Source organism: Pseudorca crassidens, chromosome X (assembly GCF_039906515.1).
Source record: "Pseudorca crassidens isolate mPseCra1 chromosome X, mPseCra1.hap1, whole genome shotgun sequence".
NCBI lineage: Eukaryota > Metazoa > Chordata > Mammalia > Artiodactyla > Delphinidae > Pseudorca > Pseudorca crassidens.
Window position 1 is genome coordinate 367397 of NC_090317.1, and position 18990 is coordinate 386386.

Below are 18990 nucleotides of genomic sequence, written 5' to 3' on the forward strand. Positions count from 1 at the left end.
CCTAACCCTTCCCCGAAGCTTGACCCTCACCCGTCCCCTAATCCTAACCCGTACGCTGACACTAACCCGCGCCCTCACACGTATGCTCCCCCTAAAGCGTTGTCGTACCCTCACCTGGACCCTAAACCGTCCCTGTCCCCTAACCCTAAGCCTAGCCCGAACCCTAACTCTAACCCTTCCCCGAAGCCTGACCCTCACCCGTCCCCTAAACTTAACCCGTACGCTGACAGTAACCCGCGACCTCACACATAGGCTCCCCCTAAAGCGTTGTCGTACCCTCACCAGGATCCTAAACCGTCCCCGTCCCCTAACCCTAACCCTAGCCCGAACACTAACCCTAACCCTTCCCCGAAGCCTGACCCTCCCCCGTCCCTTAATCCTAACCCATAAGCTGACACTAACCCGCGCCCTCACACGTACGCTCCCCCTAAAGCGTTGTCGTACCCTCACCTGGACCCTAAACCGTCCCCGTCCCCTAACCCTAAACCTAGCCTGAACCCTAACCCTAACCCTTCCCCGAAGCCTGACCCTCACCCGTCCCCTAATCCTAACCCGTACGCTGACACTAACCCACGCCCTCACTCGTACGCTCCCCCTAAAGCGTTGTCGTACCCTCACCTGGACCCTAAACCGTCCCTGTCCCCTAACCCTAACCCTAGCCCGAACCCTAACCCTAACCCTTCCCCGAAGCCTGACCCTCACCCGTCCCCTAATCCTAACCCGTACGCTGACACTAACCCGCGCCCTCACACGTACGCTCCCCCTAAAGCGTTGTCGTACCCTCACCTGGACCCTAAACCGTCCCCGTCCCCTAACCCTAACCCTAGCCCGAACCCTAACCCTAACCCTTCCCCGAAGACTGACCCTCACCAGTCCCCTAATCCTAACCCGTACGCTGACACTAACCCGCGCCCTCACACGTACGCTCCCCCTAAAGCGTTGTCGTACCCTCACCAGGATCCTAAACCGTCCCCGTCCCCTAACCCGAACCCTAACCCTAACCCTTCCCCGAAGCCTGACCCTCACCCGTCCCCTAATCCTAACCCGTACGCTGACACTAACCCACGCCCTCACACGTACGCTCCCCCTAAAACGTTGTCGTACCCTCACCTGGACCCTAAACCCTCCCCGTCCCCTAACCCTAACCCTAGCCCGAACCCTAACCCTAACCCTTCCCCGAAGCCTGACCCTCACCCGTCCCTTAATCCTAACCCGTACGCTGACACTAACCCGCGCCCTCACACGTACGCTCCCCCTAAAGCGTTGTCGTACCCTCACCAGGATCCTAAACCGTCCCCGTCCCCTAACCCTAACCCTAGCCCGAACCCTAACCCTAACCCTTCCCCGAAGCCTGACCCTCACCCGTCCCCGAATCCTAACCCGTACGCTGACACTAACCCGCGCCCTCACACGTACGCTCCCCCTAAAGCGTTGTCGTACCCTCACCAGGACCCTAAACCTTCCCCGTCACCTAACCCTAACCCTAGCCCGAACCCTAACCCTAACCCTTCCCCGAAGCCTGACCCTCACCCGTCCCCTAATCCTAACCCGTACGCTGACACTAACCCGCGCCCTCACACGTACGCTCCCCCTAAAGCGTTGTCGTACCCTCACCAGGATCCTAAACCGTCCCCGTCCCCTAACCCTAACCCTAGCCCGAACCCTAACCCTAACCCTTCCCCGAAGCCTGACCCTCACCCGTCCCCTAATCCTAACCCGTACACTGACACTAACCTGCGCCCTCACACGTACGCTCCCCCTAAAGCGTTGTCGTACCCTCACCTGGACCCTAAACCGTCCCCGTCCCCTAACCCTAACCCTAGCCCGAACCCTAACCCTAACCCTTCCCCGAAGCCTGACCCTCACCCGTCCCCTAATCCTAACCCGTACGCTGACACTAACCCGCGCCCTCACACGTATGCTCCCCCTAAAGCGTTGTCGTACCCTCACCTGGACCCTAAACCGTCCCTGTCCCCTAACCCTAAGCCTAGCCCGAACCCTAACTCTAACCCTTCCCCGAAGCCTGACCCTCACCCGTCCCCTAAACTTAACCCGTACGCTGACAGTAACCCGCGACCTCACACATACGCTCCCCCTAAAGCGTTGTCGTACCCTCACCAGGATCCTAAACCGTCCCCGTCCCCTAACCCTAACCCTAGCCCGAACACTAACCCTAACCCTTCCCCGAAGCCTGACCCTCCCCCGTCCCTTAATCCTAACCCATAAGCTGACACTAACCCGCGCCCTCACACGTACGCTCCCCCTAAAGCGTTGTCGTACCCTCACCTGGACCCTAAACCGTCCCCGTCCCCTAACCCTAAACCTAGCCCGAACCCTAACCCTAACCCTTCCCCGAAGCCTGACCCTCACCCGTCCCCTAATCCTAACCCGTACGCTGACACTAACCCACGCCCTCACTCGTACGCTCCCCCTAAAGCGTTGTCGTACCCTCACCTGGACCCTAAACCGTCCCTGTCCCCTAACCCTAACCCTAGCCCGAACCCTAACCCTAACCCTTCACCGAAGCCTGACCCTCACCCATCCCCTCATCCTAACCCGTACGCTGACACTAACCCGCGCCCTCACACGTACGCTCCCCCTAAAGCGTTGTCGTACCCTCACCAGGATCCTAAACCGTCCCCGTCCCCTAACCCTAACCCTAGCCCGAACCCTAACCCTAAACCTTCCCCGAAGCCTGACCTTCACCCGTCCCCTAATCCTAACCCGTACGCTGACACTAACCCGCGCCCTCACACGTACGCTCCCCCTAAAGCGTTGTCGTACCCTCACCAGGATCCTAAACCGTCCCCGTCCCCTAACCCTAACCCTAGCCCGAACCCTAACCCTAACCCTTCCCCGAAGCCTGACCCTCACCCGTCCCCTAATCCTAACCCGTACGCTGACACTAACCCACGCCCTCACACGTACGCTCCCCCTAAAGCGTTGTCGTACCCTCACCTGGACCCTAAACCGTTCCCGTCCCCTAACCCTAACCCTAGCCCGAACCCTAACCCTAATCCTTCCCCGAAGCCTGACCCTCACCCGTCCCCTAATCCTAACCCGTACGCTGACACTAACCCGCGCCCTCACACGTACGCTCCCCCTAAAGCGTTGTCGTACCATCACCTGGACCCTAAACCGTCCCCGTCCCCTAACCCTAACCCTAGCCCGAACCCTAACCCTAACACTTCCCCGAAGCCTGACCCTCACCCGTCCCCTAATCCTAAACCGTACGCTGACACTAACCCGCCCCCTCACACGTACGCTGGCCCTAAAGCGTTGTCGTACCCTCACCTGGACCCTAAACCGTCCCCGTCCCCTAACCCTAACCCTAGCCCGAACCCTAACCCTAACCCTTCCCCGAAGCCTGACCCTCACCAGTCCCCTAATCCTAACCCGTACGCTGACACTAACCCACGCCCTCACACGTACGCTCCCCCTAAAGCGTTGTCGTACCCTCACCTGGACCCTAAACCGTCCCCGTCCCCTAACCCTAACCCTAGCCCGAACCCTAACCCTAACCCTTCCCCGAAGCCTGACCCTCACCCGTCCCCTAATCCTAAAACGTACGCTGACACTAACCCGCGCCCTCACACGTACGCTCCCCCTAAAGCGTTGTCGTACCCTCACCTGGACCCTAAACCGTCCCCGTCCCCTAAACCTAACCCTAGCCTGAACCCTAACCCTAACCCTTCCCCGAAGCCTGACCCTCACCCGTCCCCTAATCCTAACCCGTACGCTGACACTAACCCGCGCCCTCACACGTACGCTCCCCCTAAAGCGTTGTCGTACCCTCACCTGGACCCTAAACCGTCCCCGTCCCCTAACCCTAACCCTAGCCCGAACCCTAACCCTAACCCTTCCCCGAAGCCTGACCCTCACCCGTCCCCTAATCCTAAACCGTACGCTGACACTAACCCGCGCCCTCACACGTACGCTCCCCCTAAAGCGTTGTCGTACCCTCACCTGGACCCTAAACCGTCCCCGTCCCCTAACCCTAACCCTAGCCCGAACCCTAACCCTAACCCTTCCCCGAAGCCTGACCCTCACCCGTCCCCTAATCCTAACCCGTACGCTGACACTAACCCGCGCCCTCACACGTACGCTCCCCCTAAAGCGTTGTCGTACCCTCACCTGGACCCTAAACCGTCCCCGTCCCCTAACCCTAACCCTAGCCCGAACCCTAACCCTAACCCTTCCCCGAAGCCTGACCCTCACCCGTCCCCTAATCCTAACCCGTACGCTGACACTAACCCGCGCCCTCACACGTACGCTCCCCCTAAAGCGTTGTCGTACCCTCACCTGGACCCTAAACCGTCCCCGTCCCCTAACCCTAACCCTAGCCCGAACCCTAACCCTAACCCTTCCCCGAAGCCTGACCCTCACCAGTCCCCTAATCCTAACCCGTACGCTGACACTAACCCACGCCCTCACACGTACGCTGCCCCTAAAGCGTTGTCGTACCCTCACCTGGACCCTAAACCGTCCCCGTCCCCTAACCCTAACCCTAGCCCGAACCCTAACCCTAACCCTTCCCCGAAGCCTGACCCTCACCCGTCCCCTAATCCTAAAACGTACGCTGACACTAACCCGCGCCCTCACACGTACGCTCCCCCTAAAGCGTTGTCGTACCCTCACCTGGACCCTAAACCGTCCCCGTCCCCTAACCCTAACCCTAGCCCGAACCCTAACCCTAACCCTTCCCCGAAGCCTGACCCTCACCAGTCCCCTAATCCTAGCCCGTACGCTGACACTAACCCACGCCCTCACACGTACGCTCCCCCTAAAGCGTTGTCGTACCCTCACCTGGACCCTAAACCGTCCCCGTCCCCTAACCCTAACCCTAGCCCGAACCCTAACCCTAACCCTTCCCCGAAGCCTGACCCTCACCCGTCCCTTAATCCTAACCCGTACGCTGACACTAACCCGCGCCCTCACACGTACGCTCCCCCTAAAGCGTTGTCGTACCCTCACCAGGATCCTAAACCGTCCCCGTCCCCTAACCCTAACCCTAGCCCGAACCCTAACCCTAACCCTTCCCCGAAGCCTGACCCTCACCCGTCCCCGAATCCTAACCCGTACGCTGACACTAACCCGCGCCCTCACACGTACGCTCCCCCTAAAGCGTTGTCGTACCCTCACCAGGACCCTAAACCTTCCCCGTCACCTAACCCTAACCCTAGCCCGAACCCTAACCCTAACCCTTCCCCGAAGCCTGACCCTCACCCGTCCCCTAATCCTAACCCGTACGCTGACACTAACCCGCGCCCTCACACGTACGCTCCCCCTAAAGCGTTGTCGTACCCTCACCAGGATCCTAAACCGTCCCCGTCCCCTAACCCTAACCCTAGCCCGAACCCTAACCCTAACCCTTCCCCGAAGCCTGACCCTCACCCGTCCCCTAATCCTAACCCGTACACTGACACTAACCTGCGCCCTCACACGTACGCTCCCCCTAAAGCGTTGTCGTACCCTCACCTGGACCCTAAACCGTCCCCGTCCCCTAACCCTAACCCTAGCCCGAACCCTAACCCTAACCCTTCCCCGAAGCCTGACCCTCACCCGTCCCCTAATCCTAACCCGTACGCTGACACTAACCCGCGCCCTCACACGTATGCTCCCCCTAAAGCGTTGTCGTACCCTCACCTGGACCCTAAACCGTCCCTGTCCCCTAACCCTAAGCCTAGCCCGAACCCTAACTCTAACCCTTCCCCGAAGCCTGACCCTCACCCGTCCCCTAAACTTAACCCGTACGCTGACAGTAACCCGCGACCTCACACATACGCTCCCCCTAAAGCGTTGTCGTACCCTCACCAGGATCCTAAACCGTCCCCGTCCCCTAACCCTAACCCTAGCCCGAACCCTAACCCTAACCCTTCCCCGAAGCCTGACCCTCCCCCGTCCCTTAATCCTAACCCATAAGCTGACACTAACCCGCGCCCTCACACGTACGCTCCCCCTAAAGCGTTGTCGTACCCTCACCTGGACCCTAAACCGTCCCCGTCCCCTAACCCTAAACCTAGCCCGAACCCTAACCCTAACCCTTCCCCGAAGCCTGACCCTCACCCGTCCCCTAATCCTAACCCGTTCGCTGACACTAACCCACGCCCTCACTCGTACGCTCCCCCTAAAGCGTTGTCGTACCCTCACCTGGACCCTAAACCGTCCCTGTCCCCTAACCCTAACCCTAGCCCGAACCCTAACCCTAACCCTTCACCGAAGCCTGACCCTCACCCATCCCCTCATCCTAACCCGTACGCTGACACTAACCCGCGCCCTCACACGTACGCTCCCCCTAAAGCGTTGTCGTACCCTCACCAGGATCCTAAACCGTCCCCGTCCCCTAACCCTAACCCTAGCCCGAACCCTAACCCTAAACCTTCCCCGAAGCCTGACCCTCACCCGTCCCCTAATCCTAACCCGTACGCTGACACTAACCCGCGCCCTCACACGTACGCTCCCCCTAAAGCGTTGTCGTACCCTCACCAGGATCCTAAACCGTCCCCGTCCCCTAACCCTAACCCTAGCCCGAACCCTAACCCTAACCCTTCCCCGAAGCCTGACCCTCACCCGTCCCCTAATCCTAACCCGTACGCTGACACTAACCCACGCCCTCACACGTACGCTCCCCCTAAAGCGTTGTCGTACCCTCACCTGGACCCTAAACCGTTCCCGTCCCCTAACCCTAACCCTAGCCCGAACCCTAACCCTAATCCTTCCCCGAAGCCTGACCCTCACCCGTCCCCTAATCCTAACCCGTACGCTGACACTAACCCGCGCCCTCACACGTACGCTCCCCCTAAAGCGTTGTCGTACCATCACCTGGACCCTAAACCGTCCCCGTCCCCTAACCCTAACCCTAGCCCGAACCCTAACCCTAACCCTTCCCCGAAGCCTGACCCTCACCCGTCCCCTAATCCTAAACCGTACGCTGACACTAACCCGCCCCCTCACACGTACGCTCCCCCTAAAGCGTTGTCGTACCCTCACCTGGACCCTAAACCGTCCCCGTCCCCTAACCCTAACCCTAGCCCGAACCCTAACCCTAACCCTTCCCCGAAGCCTGACCCTCACCAGTCCCCTAATCCTAACCCGTACGCTGACACTAACCCACGCCCTCACACGTACGCTCCCCCTAAAGCGTTGTCGTACCCTCACCTGGACCCTAAACCGTCCCCGTCCCCTAACCCTAACCCTAGCCCGAACCCTAACCCTAACCCTTCCCCGAAGCCTGACCCTCACCCGTCCCCTAATCCTAAAACGTACGCTGACACTAACCCGCGCCCTCACACGTACGCTCCCCCTAAAGCGTTGTCGTACCCTCACCTGGACCCTAAACCGTCCCCGTCCCCTAACCCTAACCCTAGCCTGAACCCTAACCCTAACCCTTCCCTGAAGCCTGACCCTCACCCGTCCCCTAATCCTAACCCGTACGCTGACACTAACCCGCGCCCTCACACGTACGCTCCCCCTAAAGCGTTGTCGTACCCTCACCTGGACCCTAAACCGTCCCCGTCCCCTAACCCTAACCCTAGCCCGAACCCTAACCCTAACCCTTCCCCGAAGCCTGACTCTCACCCGTCCCCTAATCCTAACCCGTACGCTGACACTAACCCGCGCCCTCACACGTACGCTCCCCCTAAAGCGTTGTCGTACCCTCACCTGGACCCTAAACCGTCCCCGTCCCCTAACCCTAACCCTAGCCCGAACCCTAACCCTAACCCTTCCCCGAAGCCTGACCCTCACCAGTCCCCTAATCCTAACCCGTACGCTGACACTAACCCACGCCCTCACACGTACGCTCCCCCTAAAGCGTTGTCGTACCCTCACCTGGACCCTAAACCGTCCCCGTCCCCTAACCCTAACCCTAGCCCGAACCCTAACCCTAACCCTTCCCCGAAGCCTGACCCTCACCCGTCCCCTAATCCTAAAACGTACGCTGACACTAACCCGCGCCCTCACACGTACGCTCCCCCTAAAGCGTTGTCGTACCCTCACCTGGACCCTAAACCGTCCCCGTCCCCTAACCCTAACCCTAGCCCGAACCCTAACCCTAACCCTTCCCCGAAGCCTGACCCTCACCAGTCCCCTAATCCTAGCCCGTACGCTGACACTAACCCACGCCCTCACACGTACGCTCCCCCTAAAGCGTTGTCGTACCCTCACCTGGACCCTAAACCGTCCCCGTCCCCTAACCCTAACCCTAGCCCGAACCCTAACCCTAACCCTTCCCCGAAGCCTGACCCTCACCCGTCCCCTAATCCTAAAACGTACGCTGGCACTAACCCGCGCCCTCACACGTACGCTCCCCCTAAAGCGTTGTCGTACCCTCACCTGGACCCTAAACCGTCCCCGTCCCCTAACCCTAACCCTAGCCTGAACCCTAACCCTAACCCTTCCCCGAAGCCTGACCCTCACCCGTCCCCTAATCCTAACCCGTACGCTGACACTACCCCGCGCCCTCACACGTACGCTCCCCCTAAAGCGTTGTCGTACCCTCACCTGGACCCTAAACCGTCCCCGTCCCCTAACCCTAACCCTAGCCCGAACACTAACCCTAACCCTTTCCCGAAGCCTGACCCTCACCCGTCCCCTAATCCTAACCCGTACGCTGACACTAACCCGCGCCCTCACACGTACGCTCCCCCTAAAGCGTTGTCGTACCCTCACCAGGATCCTAAACCGTCCCCGTCCCCTAACCCTAACCCTAGCCCGAACCCTAACCCTAACCCTTCCCCGAAGCCTGACCCTCACCCGTCCCCGAATCCTAACCCGTACGCTGACACTAACCCGCGCCCTCACACGTACGCTCCCCCTAAAGCGTTGTCGTACCCTCACCAGGACCCTAAACCTTCCCCGTCACCTAACCCTAACCCTAGCCCGAACCCTAACCCTAACCCTTCCCCGAAGCCTGACCCTCACCCGTCCCCTAATCCTAACCCGTACGCTGACACTAACCCGCGCCCTCACACGTACGCTCCCCCTAAAGCGTTGTCGTACCCTCACCAGGATCCTAAACCGTCCCCGTCCCCTAACCCTAACCCTAGCCCGAACCCTAACCCTAACCCTTCCCCGAAGCCTGACCCTCACCCGTCCCCTAATCCTAACCCGTACGCTGACACTAACCCGCGCCCTCACTCGTACGCTCCCCCTAAAGCGTTGTCGTACCCTCACCTGGACCCTAAACCGTCCCTGTCCCCTAACCCTAACCCTAGCCCGAACCCTAACCCTAACCCTTCCCCGAAGCCTGACCCTCACCAGTCCCCTCATCCTAACCCGTACGCTGACACTAACCCGCGCCCTCACACGTACGCTCCCCCTAAAGCGTTGTCGTACCCTCACCAGGATCCTAAACCGTCCCCGTCCCCTAACCCTAACCCTAGCCCGAACCCTAACCCTAACCCTTCCCCGAAGCCTGACCCTCACCCGTCCCCTAATCCTAAACCGTACGCTGACACTAACCCGCGCCCTCACACGTACGCTCCCCCTAAAGCATTGTCGTACCCTCACCTGGACCCTAAACCGTCCCCGTCCCCTAACCCTAACCCTAGCCCGAACCCTAACCCTAATCCTTCCCCGAAGCCTGACCCTCACCCGTCCCCTAATCCTAACCCGTACGCTGACACTAACCCGCGCCCTCACACGTACGCTCCCCCTAAAGCGTTGTCGTACCCTCACCTGGACCCTAAACCGTCCCCGTCCCCTAACCCTAACCCTAGCCCGAACCCTAACCCTAACCCTTCCCCGAAGCCTGACCCTCACCCGTCCCCTAATCCTAACCCGTACGCTGACACTAACCCGCGCCCTCACACGTACGCTCCCCCTAAAGCGTTGTCGTACCCTCACCTGGACCCTAAACCGTCCCCGTCCCCTAACCCTAACCCTAGCCCGAACCCTAACCCTAACCCTTCCCCGAAGCCTGACCCTCACCCGTCCCCTAATCCTAACCCGTACGCTGACACTAACCCGCGCCCTCACACGTACGCTCCCCCTAAAGCGTTGTCGTACCCTCACCTGGACCCTAAACCGTCCCCGTCCCCTAACCCTAACCCTAGCCTGAACCCTAACCCTAACCCTTCCCCGAAGCCTGACCCTCACCCGTCCCCTAATCCTAACCCGTACGCTGACACTACCCCGCGCCCTCACACGTACGCTCCCCCTAAAGCGTTGTCGTACCCTCACCTGGACCCTAAACCGTCCCCGTCCCCTAACCCTAACCCTAGCCCGAACCCTAACCCTAACCCTTCCCCGAAGCCTGACCCTCACCCGTCCCCTAATCCTAAACCGTACGCTGACACTAACCCGCGCCCTCACACGTACGCTCCCCCTAAAGCGTTGTCGTACCCTCACCTGGACCCTAAACCGTCCCCGTCCCCTAACCCTAACCCTAGCCCGAACCCTAACCCTAACCCTTCCCCGAAGCCTGACCCTCACCCGTCCCCTAATCCTAACCCGTACGCTGACACTAACCCGCGCCCTCACACGTACGCTCCCCCTAAAGCGTTGTCGTACCCTCACCTGGACCCTAAACCGTCCCCGTCCCCTAACCCTAACCCTAGCCCGAACCCTAACCCTAACCCTTCCCCGAAGCCTGACCCTCACCCGTCCCCTAATCCTAACCCGTACGCTGACACTAACCCGCGCCCTCACACGTACGCTCCCCCTAAAGCGTTGTTGTACCCTCACCTGGACCCTAAACCGTCCCCGTCCCCTAACACTAACCCTAGCCCGAACCCTAACCCTAACCCTTCCCCGAAGCCTGACCCTCACCAGTCCCCTAATCCTAACCCGTACGCTGACACTAACCCGCGCCCTCACACGTACGCTCCCCCTAAAGCGTTGTCGTACCCTCACCAGGATCCTAAACCGTCCCCGTCCCCTAACCCGAACCCTAACCCTAACCCTTCCCCGAAGCCTGACCCTCACCCGTCACCTAATCCTAACCCGTACGCTGACACTAACCCACGCCCTCACACGTACGCTCCCCCTAAAACGTTGTCGTACCCTCACCTGGACCCTAAACCGTCCCCGTCCCCTAACCCTAACCCTAGCCCGAACCCTAACCCTAACCCTTCCCCGAAGCCTGACCCTCACCCGTCCCCTAATCCTAACCCGTACGCTGACACTAACCCGCGCCCTCACACGTACGCTCCCCCTAAAGCGTTGTCGTACCCTCACCAGGATCCTAAACCGTCCCCGTCCCCTAACCCTAACCCTAGCCCGAACCCTAACCCTAACCCTTCCCCGAAGCCTGACCCTCACCCGTCCCCGAATCCTAACCCGTACGCTGACACTAACCCGCGCCCTCACACGTACGCTCGCCCTAAAGCGTTGTCGTACCCTCACCAGGACCCTAAACCTTCCCCGTCACCTAACCCTAACCCTAGCCCGAACCCTAACCCTAACCCTTCCCCGAAGCCTGACCCTCACCCGTCCCCTAATCCTAACCCGTACGCTGACACTAACCCGCGCCCTCACACGTACGCTCCCCCTAAAGCGTTGTCGTACCCTCACCAGGATCCTAAACCGTCCCCGTCCCCTAACCCTAACCCTAGCCCGAACCCTAACCCTAACCCTTCCCCGAAGCCTGACCCTCACCCGTCCCCTAATCCTAAACCGTACGCTGACACTAACCCGCGCCCTCACACGTACGCTCCCCCTAAAGCGTTGTCGTACCCTCACCTGGACCCTAAACCGTCCCCGTCCCCTAACCCTAACCCTAGCCCGAACCCTAACCCTAACCCTTCCCCGAAGCCTGACCCTCACCCGTCCCCTAATCCTAACCCGTACGCTGACACTAACCCGCGCCCTCACACGTACGCTCCCCCTAAAGCGTTGTCGTACCCTCACCTGGACCCTAAACCGTCCCCGTCCCCTAACCCTAAACCTAGCCCGAACCCTAACCCTAACCCTTCCCCGAAGCCTGACCCTCACCCGTCCCCTAATCCTAACCCGTACGCTGACACTAACCCGCGCCCTCACACGTACGCTCCCCCTAAAGCGTTGTCGTACCCTCACCTGGACCCTAAACCGTCCCCGTCCCCTAACCCTAACCCTAGCCCGAACCCTAACCCTAACCCTTCCCCGAAGCCTGACCCTCACCCGTCCCCTAATCCTAACCCGTACGCTGACACTAACCCGCGCCCTCACACGTACGCTCCCCCTAAAGCGTTGTCGTACCCTCACCAGGATCCTAAACCGTCCCCGTCCCCTAACCCTAACCCTAGCCCGAACCCTAACCCTAACCCTTCCCCGAAGCCTGACCCTCACCCGTCCCCGAATCCTAACCCGTACGCTGACACTAACCCGCGCCCTCACACGTACGCTCCCCCTAAAGCGTTGTCGTACCCTCACCAGGACCCTAAACCTTCCCCGTCACCTAACCCTAACCCTAGCCCGAACCCTAACCCTAACCCTTCCCCGAAGCCTGACCCTCACCCGTCCCCTAATCCTAACCCGTACGCTGACACTAACCCGCGCCCTCACACGTACGCTCCCCCTAAAGCGTTGTCGTACCCTCACCAGGATCCTAAACCGTCCCCGTCCCCTAACCCTAACCTTAGCCCGAACCCTAACCCTAACCCTTCCCCGAAGCCTGACCCTCACCCGTCCCCTAATCCTAACCCGTACGCTGACACTAACCCGCGCCCTCACTCGTACGCTCCCCCTAAAGCGTTGTCGTACCCTCACCTGGACCCTAAACCGTCCCTGTCCCCTAACCCTAACCCTAGCCCGAACCCTAACCCTAACCCTTCCCCGAAGCCTGACCCTCACCAGTCCCCTCATCCTAACCCGTACGCTGACACTAACCCGCGCCCTCACACGTACGCTCCCCCTAAAGCGTTGTCGTACCCTCACCAGGATCCTAAACCGTCCCCGTCCCCTAACCCTAACCCTAGCCCGAACCCTAACCCTAACCCTTCCCCGAAGCCTGACCCTCACCCGTCCCCTAATCCTAAACCGTACGCTGACACTAACCCGCGCCCTCACACGTACGCTCCCCCTAAAGCATTGTCGTACCCTCACCTGGACCCTAAACCGTCCCCGTCCCCTAACCCTAACCCTAGCCCGAACCCTAACCCTAATCCTTCCCCGAAGCCTGACCCTCACCCGTCCCCTAATCCTAACCCGTACGCTGACACTAACCCGCGCCCTCACACGTACGCTCCCCCTAAAGCGTTGTCGTACCCTCACCTGGACCCTAAACCGTCCCCGTCCCCTAACCCTAACCCTAGCCCGAACCCTAACCCTAACCCTTCCCCGAAGCCTGACCCTCACCCGTCCCCTAATCCTAACCCGTACGCTGACACTAACCCGCGCCCTCACACGTACGCTCCCCCTAAAGCGTTGTCGTACCCTCACCTGGACCCTAAACCGTCCCCGTCCCCTAACCCTAACCCTAGCCCGAACCCTAACCCTAACCCTTCCCCGAAGCCTGACCCTCACCCGTCCCCTAATCCTAACCCGTACGCTGACACTAACCCGCGCCCTCACACGTACGCTCCCCCTAAAGCGTTGTCGTACTCTCACCTGGACCCTAAACCGTCCCCGTCCCCTAACCCTAACCCTAGCCCGAACCCTAACCCTAACCCTTCCCCGAAGCCTGACCCTCACCCGTCCCCTAATCCTAAAACGTACGCTGACACTAACCCGCGCCCTCACACGTACGCTCCCCCTAAAGCGTTGTCGTACCCTCACCTGGACCCTAAACCGTCCCCGTCCCCTAACCCTAACCCTAGCCTGAACCCTAACCCTAACCCTTCCCCGAAGCCTGACCCTCACCCGTCCCCTAATCCTAACCCGTACGCTGACACTACCCCGCGCCCTCACACGTACGCTCCCCCTAAAGCGTTGTCGTACCCTCACCTGGACCCTAAACCGTCCCCGTCCCCTAACCCTAACCCTAGCCCGAACCCTAACCCTAACCCTTCCCCGAAGCCTGACCCTCACCCGTCCCCTAATCCTAAACCGTACGCTGACACTAACCCGCGCCCTCACACGTACGCTCCCCCTAAAGCGTTGTCGTACCCTCACCTGGACCCTAAACCGTCCCCGTCCCCTAACCCTAACCCTAGCCCGAACCCTAACCCTAACCCTTCCCCGAAGCCTGACCCTCACCCGTCCCCTAATCCTAACCCGTACGCTGACACTAACCCGCGCCCTCACACGTACGCTCCCCCTAAAGCGTTGTCGTACCCTCACCTGGACCCTAAACCGTCCCCGTCCCCTAACCCTAACCCTAGCCCGAACCCTAACCCTAACCCTTCCCCGAAGCCTGACCCTCACCCGTCCCCTAATCCTAACCCGTACGCTGACACTAACCCGCGCCCTCACACGTACGCTCCCCCTAAAGCGTTGTTGTACCCTCACCTGGACCCTAAACCGTCCCCGTCCCCTAACACTAACCCTAGCCCGAACCCTAACCCTAACCCTTCCCCGAAGCCTGACCCTCACCAGTCCCCTAATCCTAACCCGTACGCTGACACTAACCCGCGCCCTCACACGTACGCTCCCCCTAAAGCGTTGTCGTACCCTCACCAGGATCCTAAACCGTCCCCGTCCCCTAACCCGAACCCTAACCCTAACCCTTCCCCGAAGCCTGACCCTCACCCGTCACCTAATCCTAACCCGTACGCTGACACTAACCCACGCCCTCACACGTACGCTCCCCCTAAAACGTTGTCGTACCCTCACCTGGACCCTAAACCGTCCCCGTCCCCTAACCCTAACCCTAGCCCGAACCCTAACCCTAACCCTTCCCCGAAGCCTGACCCTCACCCGTCCCCTAATCCTAACCCGTACGCTGACACTAACCCGCGCCCTCACACGTACGCTCCCCCTAAAGCGTTGTCGTACCCTCACCAGGATCCTAAACCGTCCCCGTCCCCTAACCCTAACCCTAGCCCGAACCCTAACCCTAACCCTTCCCCGAAGCCTGACCCTCACCCGTCCCCGAATCCTAACCCGTACGCTGACACTAACCCGCGCCCTCACACGTACGCTCGCCCTAAAGCGTTGTCGTACCCTCACCAGGACCCTAAACCTTCCCCGTCACCTAACCCTAACCCTAGCCCGAACCCTAACCCTAACCCTTCCCCGAAGCCTGACCCTCACCCGTCCCCTAATCCTAACCCGTACGCTGACACTAACCCGCGCCCTCACACGTACGCTCCCCCTAAAGCGTTGTCGTACCCTCACCAGGATCCTAAACCGTCCCCGTCCCCTAACCCTAACCCTAGCCCGAACCCTAACCCTAACCCTTCCCCGAAGCCTGACCCTCACCCGTCCCCTAATCCTAAACCGTACGCTGACACTAACCCGCGCCCTCACACGTACGCTCCCCCTAAAGCGTTGTCGTACCCTCACCTGGACCCTAAACCGTCCCCGTCCCCTAACCCTAACCCTAGCCCGAACCCTAACCCTAACCCTTCCCCGAAGCCTGACCCTCACCCGTCCCCTAATCCTAACCCGTACGCTGACACTAACCCGCGCCCTCACACGTACGCTCCCCCTAAAGCGTTGTCGTACCCTCACCTGGACCCTAAACCGTCCCCGTCCCCTAACCCTAAACCTAGCCCGAACCCTAACCCTAACCCTTCCCCGAAGCCTGACCCTCACCCGTCCCCTAATCCTAACCCGTACGCTGACACTAACCCGCGCCCTCACACGTACGCTCCCCCTAAAGCGTTGTCGTACCCTCACCTGGACCCTAAACCGTCCCCGTCCCCTAACCCTAACCCTAGCCCGAACCCTAACCCTAACCCTTCCCCGAAGCCTGACCCTCACCAGTCCCCTAATCCTAACCCGTACGCTGACACTAACCCGCGCCCTCACACGTACGCTCCCCCTAAAGCGTTGTCGTACCCTCACCAGGATCCTAAACCGTCCCCGTCCCCTAACCCGAACCCTAACCCTAACCCTTCCCCGAAGCCTGACCCTCACCCGTCCCCTAATCCTAACCCGTACGCTGACACTAACCCACGCCCTCACACGTACGCTCCCCCTAAAACGTTGTCGTACCCTCACCTGGACCCTAAACCGTCCCCGTCCCCTAACCCTAACCCTAGCCCGAACCCTAACCCTAACCCTTCCCCGAAGCCTGACCCTCACCCGTCCCCTAATCCTAACCCGTACGCTGACACTAACCCGCGCCCTCACACGTACGCTCCCCCTAAAGCGTTGTCGTACCCTCACCAGGATCCTAAACCGTCCCCGTCCCCTAACCCTAACCCTAGCCCGAACCCTAACCCTAACCCTTCCCCGAAGCCTGACCCTCACCCGTCCCCGAATCCTAACCCGTACGCTGACACTAACCCGCGCCCTCACACGTACGCTCGCCCTAAAGCGTTGTCGTACCCTCACCAGGACCCTAAACCTTCCCCGTCACCTAACCCTAACCCTAGCCCGAACCCTAACCCTAACCCTTCCCCGAAGCCTGACCCTCACCCGTCCCCTAATCCTAACCCGTACGCTGACACTAACCCGCGCCCTCACACGTACGCTCCTCCAAAAGCGTTGTCGTACCCTCACCAGGATCCTAAACCGTCCCCGTCCCCTAACCCTAACCCTAGCCCGAACCCTAACCCTAACCCTTCCCCGAAGCCTGACCCTCACCCGTCCCCTAATCCTAAACCGTACGCTGACACTAACCCGCGCCCTCACACGTACGCTCCCCCTAAAGCGTTGTCGTACCCTCACCTGGACCCTAAACCGTCCCCGTCCCCTAACCCTAACCCTAGCCCGAACCCTAACCCTAACCCTTCCCCGAAGCCTGACCCTCACCCGTCCCCTAATCCTAAACCGTACGCTGACACTAACCCGCGCCCTCACACGTACGCTCCCCCTAAAGCGTTGTCGTACCCTCACCTGGACCCTAAACCGTCCCCGTCCCCTAACCCTAACCCTAGCCCGAACCCTAACCCTAATCCTTCCCCGAAGCCTGACCCTCACCCGTCCCCTAATCCTAACCCGTACGCTGACACTAACCCGCGCCCTCACACGTACGCTCCCCCTAAAGCGTTGTCGTACCCTCACCTGGACCCTAAACCGTCCCCGTCCCCTAACCCTAACCCTAGCCCGAACCCTAACCCTAACCCTTCCCCGAAGCCTGACCCTCACCCGTCCCCTAATCCTAACCCGTACGCTGACACTAACCCGCGCCCTCACACGTACGCTCCCCCTAAAGCGTTGTCGTACCCTCACCTGGACCCTAAACCGTCCCCGTCCCCTAACCCTAACCCTAGCCCGAACCCTAACCCTAACCCTTCCCCGAAGCCTGACCCTCACCCGTCCCCTAATCCTAAAACGTACGCTGACACTAACCCGCGCCCTCACACGTACGCTCCCCCTAAAGCGTTGTCGTACCCTCACCTGGACCCTAAACCGTCCCCGTCCCCTAACCCTAACCCTAGCCCGAACCCTAACCCTAACCCTTCCCCGAAGCCTGACCCTCACCCGTCCCCTAATCCTAACCCGTACGCTGACACTAACCCGCGCCCTCACACGTACGCTCCCCCTAAAGCGTTGTCGTACCCTCACCAGGATCCTAAACCGTCCCCGTCCCCTAACCCTAACCCTAGCCCGAACCCTAACCCTAACCCTTCCCCGAAGCCTGACCCTCACCCGTCCCCGAATCCTAACCCGTACGCTGACACTAACCCGCGCCCTCACACGTACGCTCGCCCTAAAGCGTTGTCGTACCCTCACCAGGACCCTAAACCTTCCCCGTCACCTAACCCTAACCCTAGCCCGAACCCTAACCCTAACCCTTCCCCGAAGCCTGACCCTCACCCGTCCCCTAATCCTAACCCGTACGCTGACACTAACCCGCACCCTCACACGTACGCTCCCCCTAAAGCGTTGTCGTACCCTCACCAGGATCCTAAACCGTCCCCGTCCCCTAACCCTAACCCTAGCCCGAACCCTAACCCTAACCCTTCCCCGAAGCCTGACCCTCACCCGTCCCCTAATCCTAAACCGTACGCTGACACTAACCCGCGCCCTCACACGTACGCTCCCCCTAAAGCGTTGTCGTACCCTCACCTGGACCCTAAACCGTCCCCGTCCCCTAACCCTAACCCTAGCCCGAACCCTAACCCTAACCCTTCCCCGAAGCCTGACCCTCACCCGTCCCCTAATCCTAACCCGTACGCTGACACTAACCCGCGCCCTCACACGTACGCTCCCCCTAAAGCGTTGTCGTACCCTCACCTGGACCCTAAACCGTCCCCGTCCCCTAACCCTAAACCTAGCCCGAACCCTAACCCTAACCCTTCCCCGAAGCCTGACCCTCACCCGTCCCCTAATCCTAACCCGTACGCTGACACTAACCCGCGCCCTCACACGTACGCTCCCCCTAAAGCGTTGTCGTACCCTCACCTGGACCCTAAACCGTCCCCGTCCCCTAACCCTAACCCTAGCCCGAACCCTAACCCTAACCCTTCCCCGAAGCCTGACCCTGACCAGTCCCCTAATCCTAACCCGTACGCTGACACTAACCCGCGCCCTCACACGTACGCTCCCCCTAAAGCGTTGTCGTACCCTCACCAGGATCCTAAACCGTCCCCGTCCCCTAACCCGAACCCTAACCCTAACCCTTCCCCGAAGCCTGACCCTCACCCGTCCCCTAATCCTAACCCGTACGCTGACACTAACCCACGCCCTCACACGTACGCTCCCCCTAAAACGTTGTCGTACCCTCACCTGGACCCTAAACCGTCCCCGTCCCCTAACCCTAACCCTAGCCCGAACCCTAACCCTAACCCTTCCCCGAAGCCTGACCCTCACCCGTCCCCTAATCCTAACCCGTACGCTGACACTAACCCGCGCCCTCACACGTACGCTCCCCCTAAAGCGTTGTCGTACCCTCACCAGGATCCTAAACCGTCCCCGTCCCCTAACCCTAACCCTAGCCCGAACCCTAACCCTAACCCTTCCCCGAAGCCTGACCCTCACCCGTCCCCGAATCCTAACCCGTACGCTGACACTAAC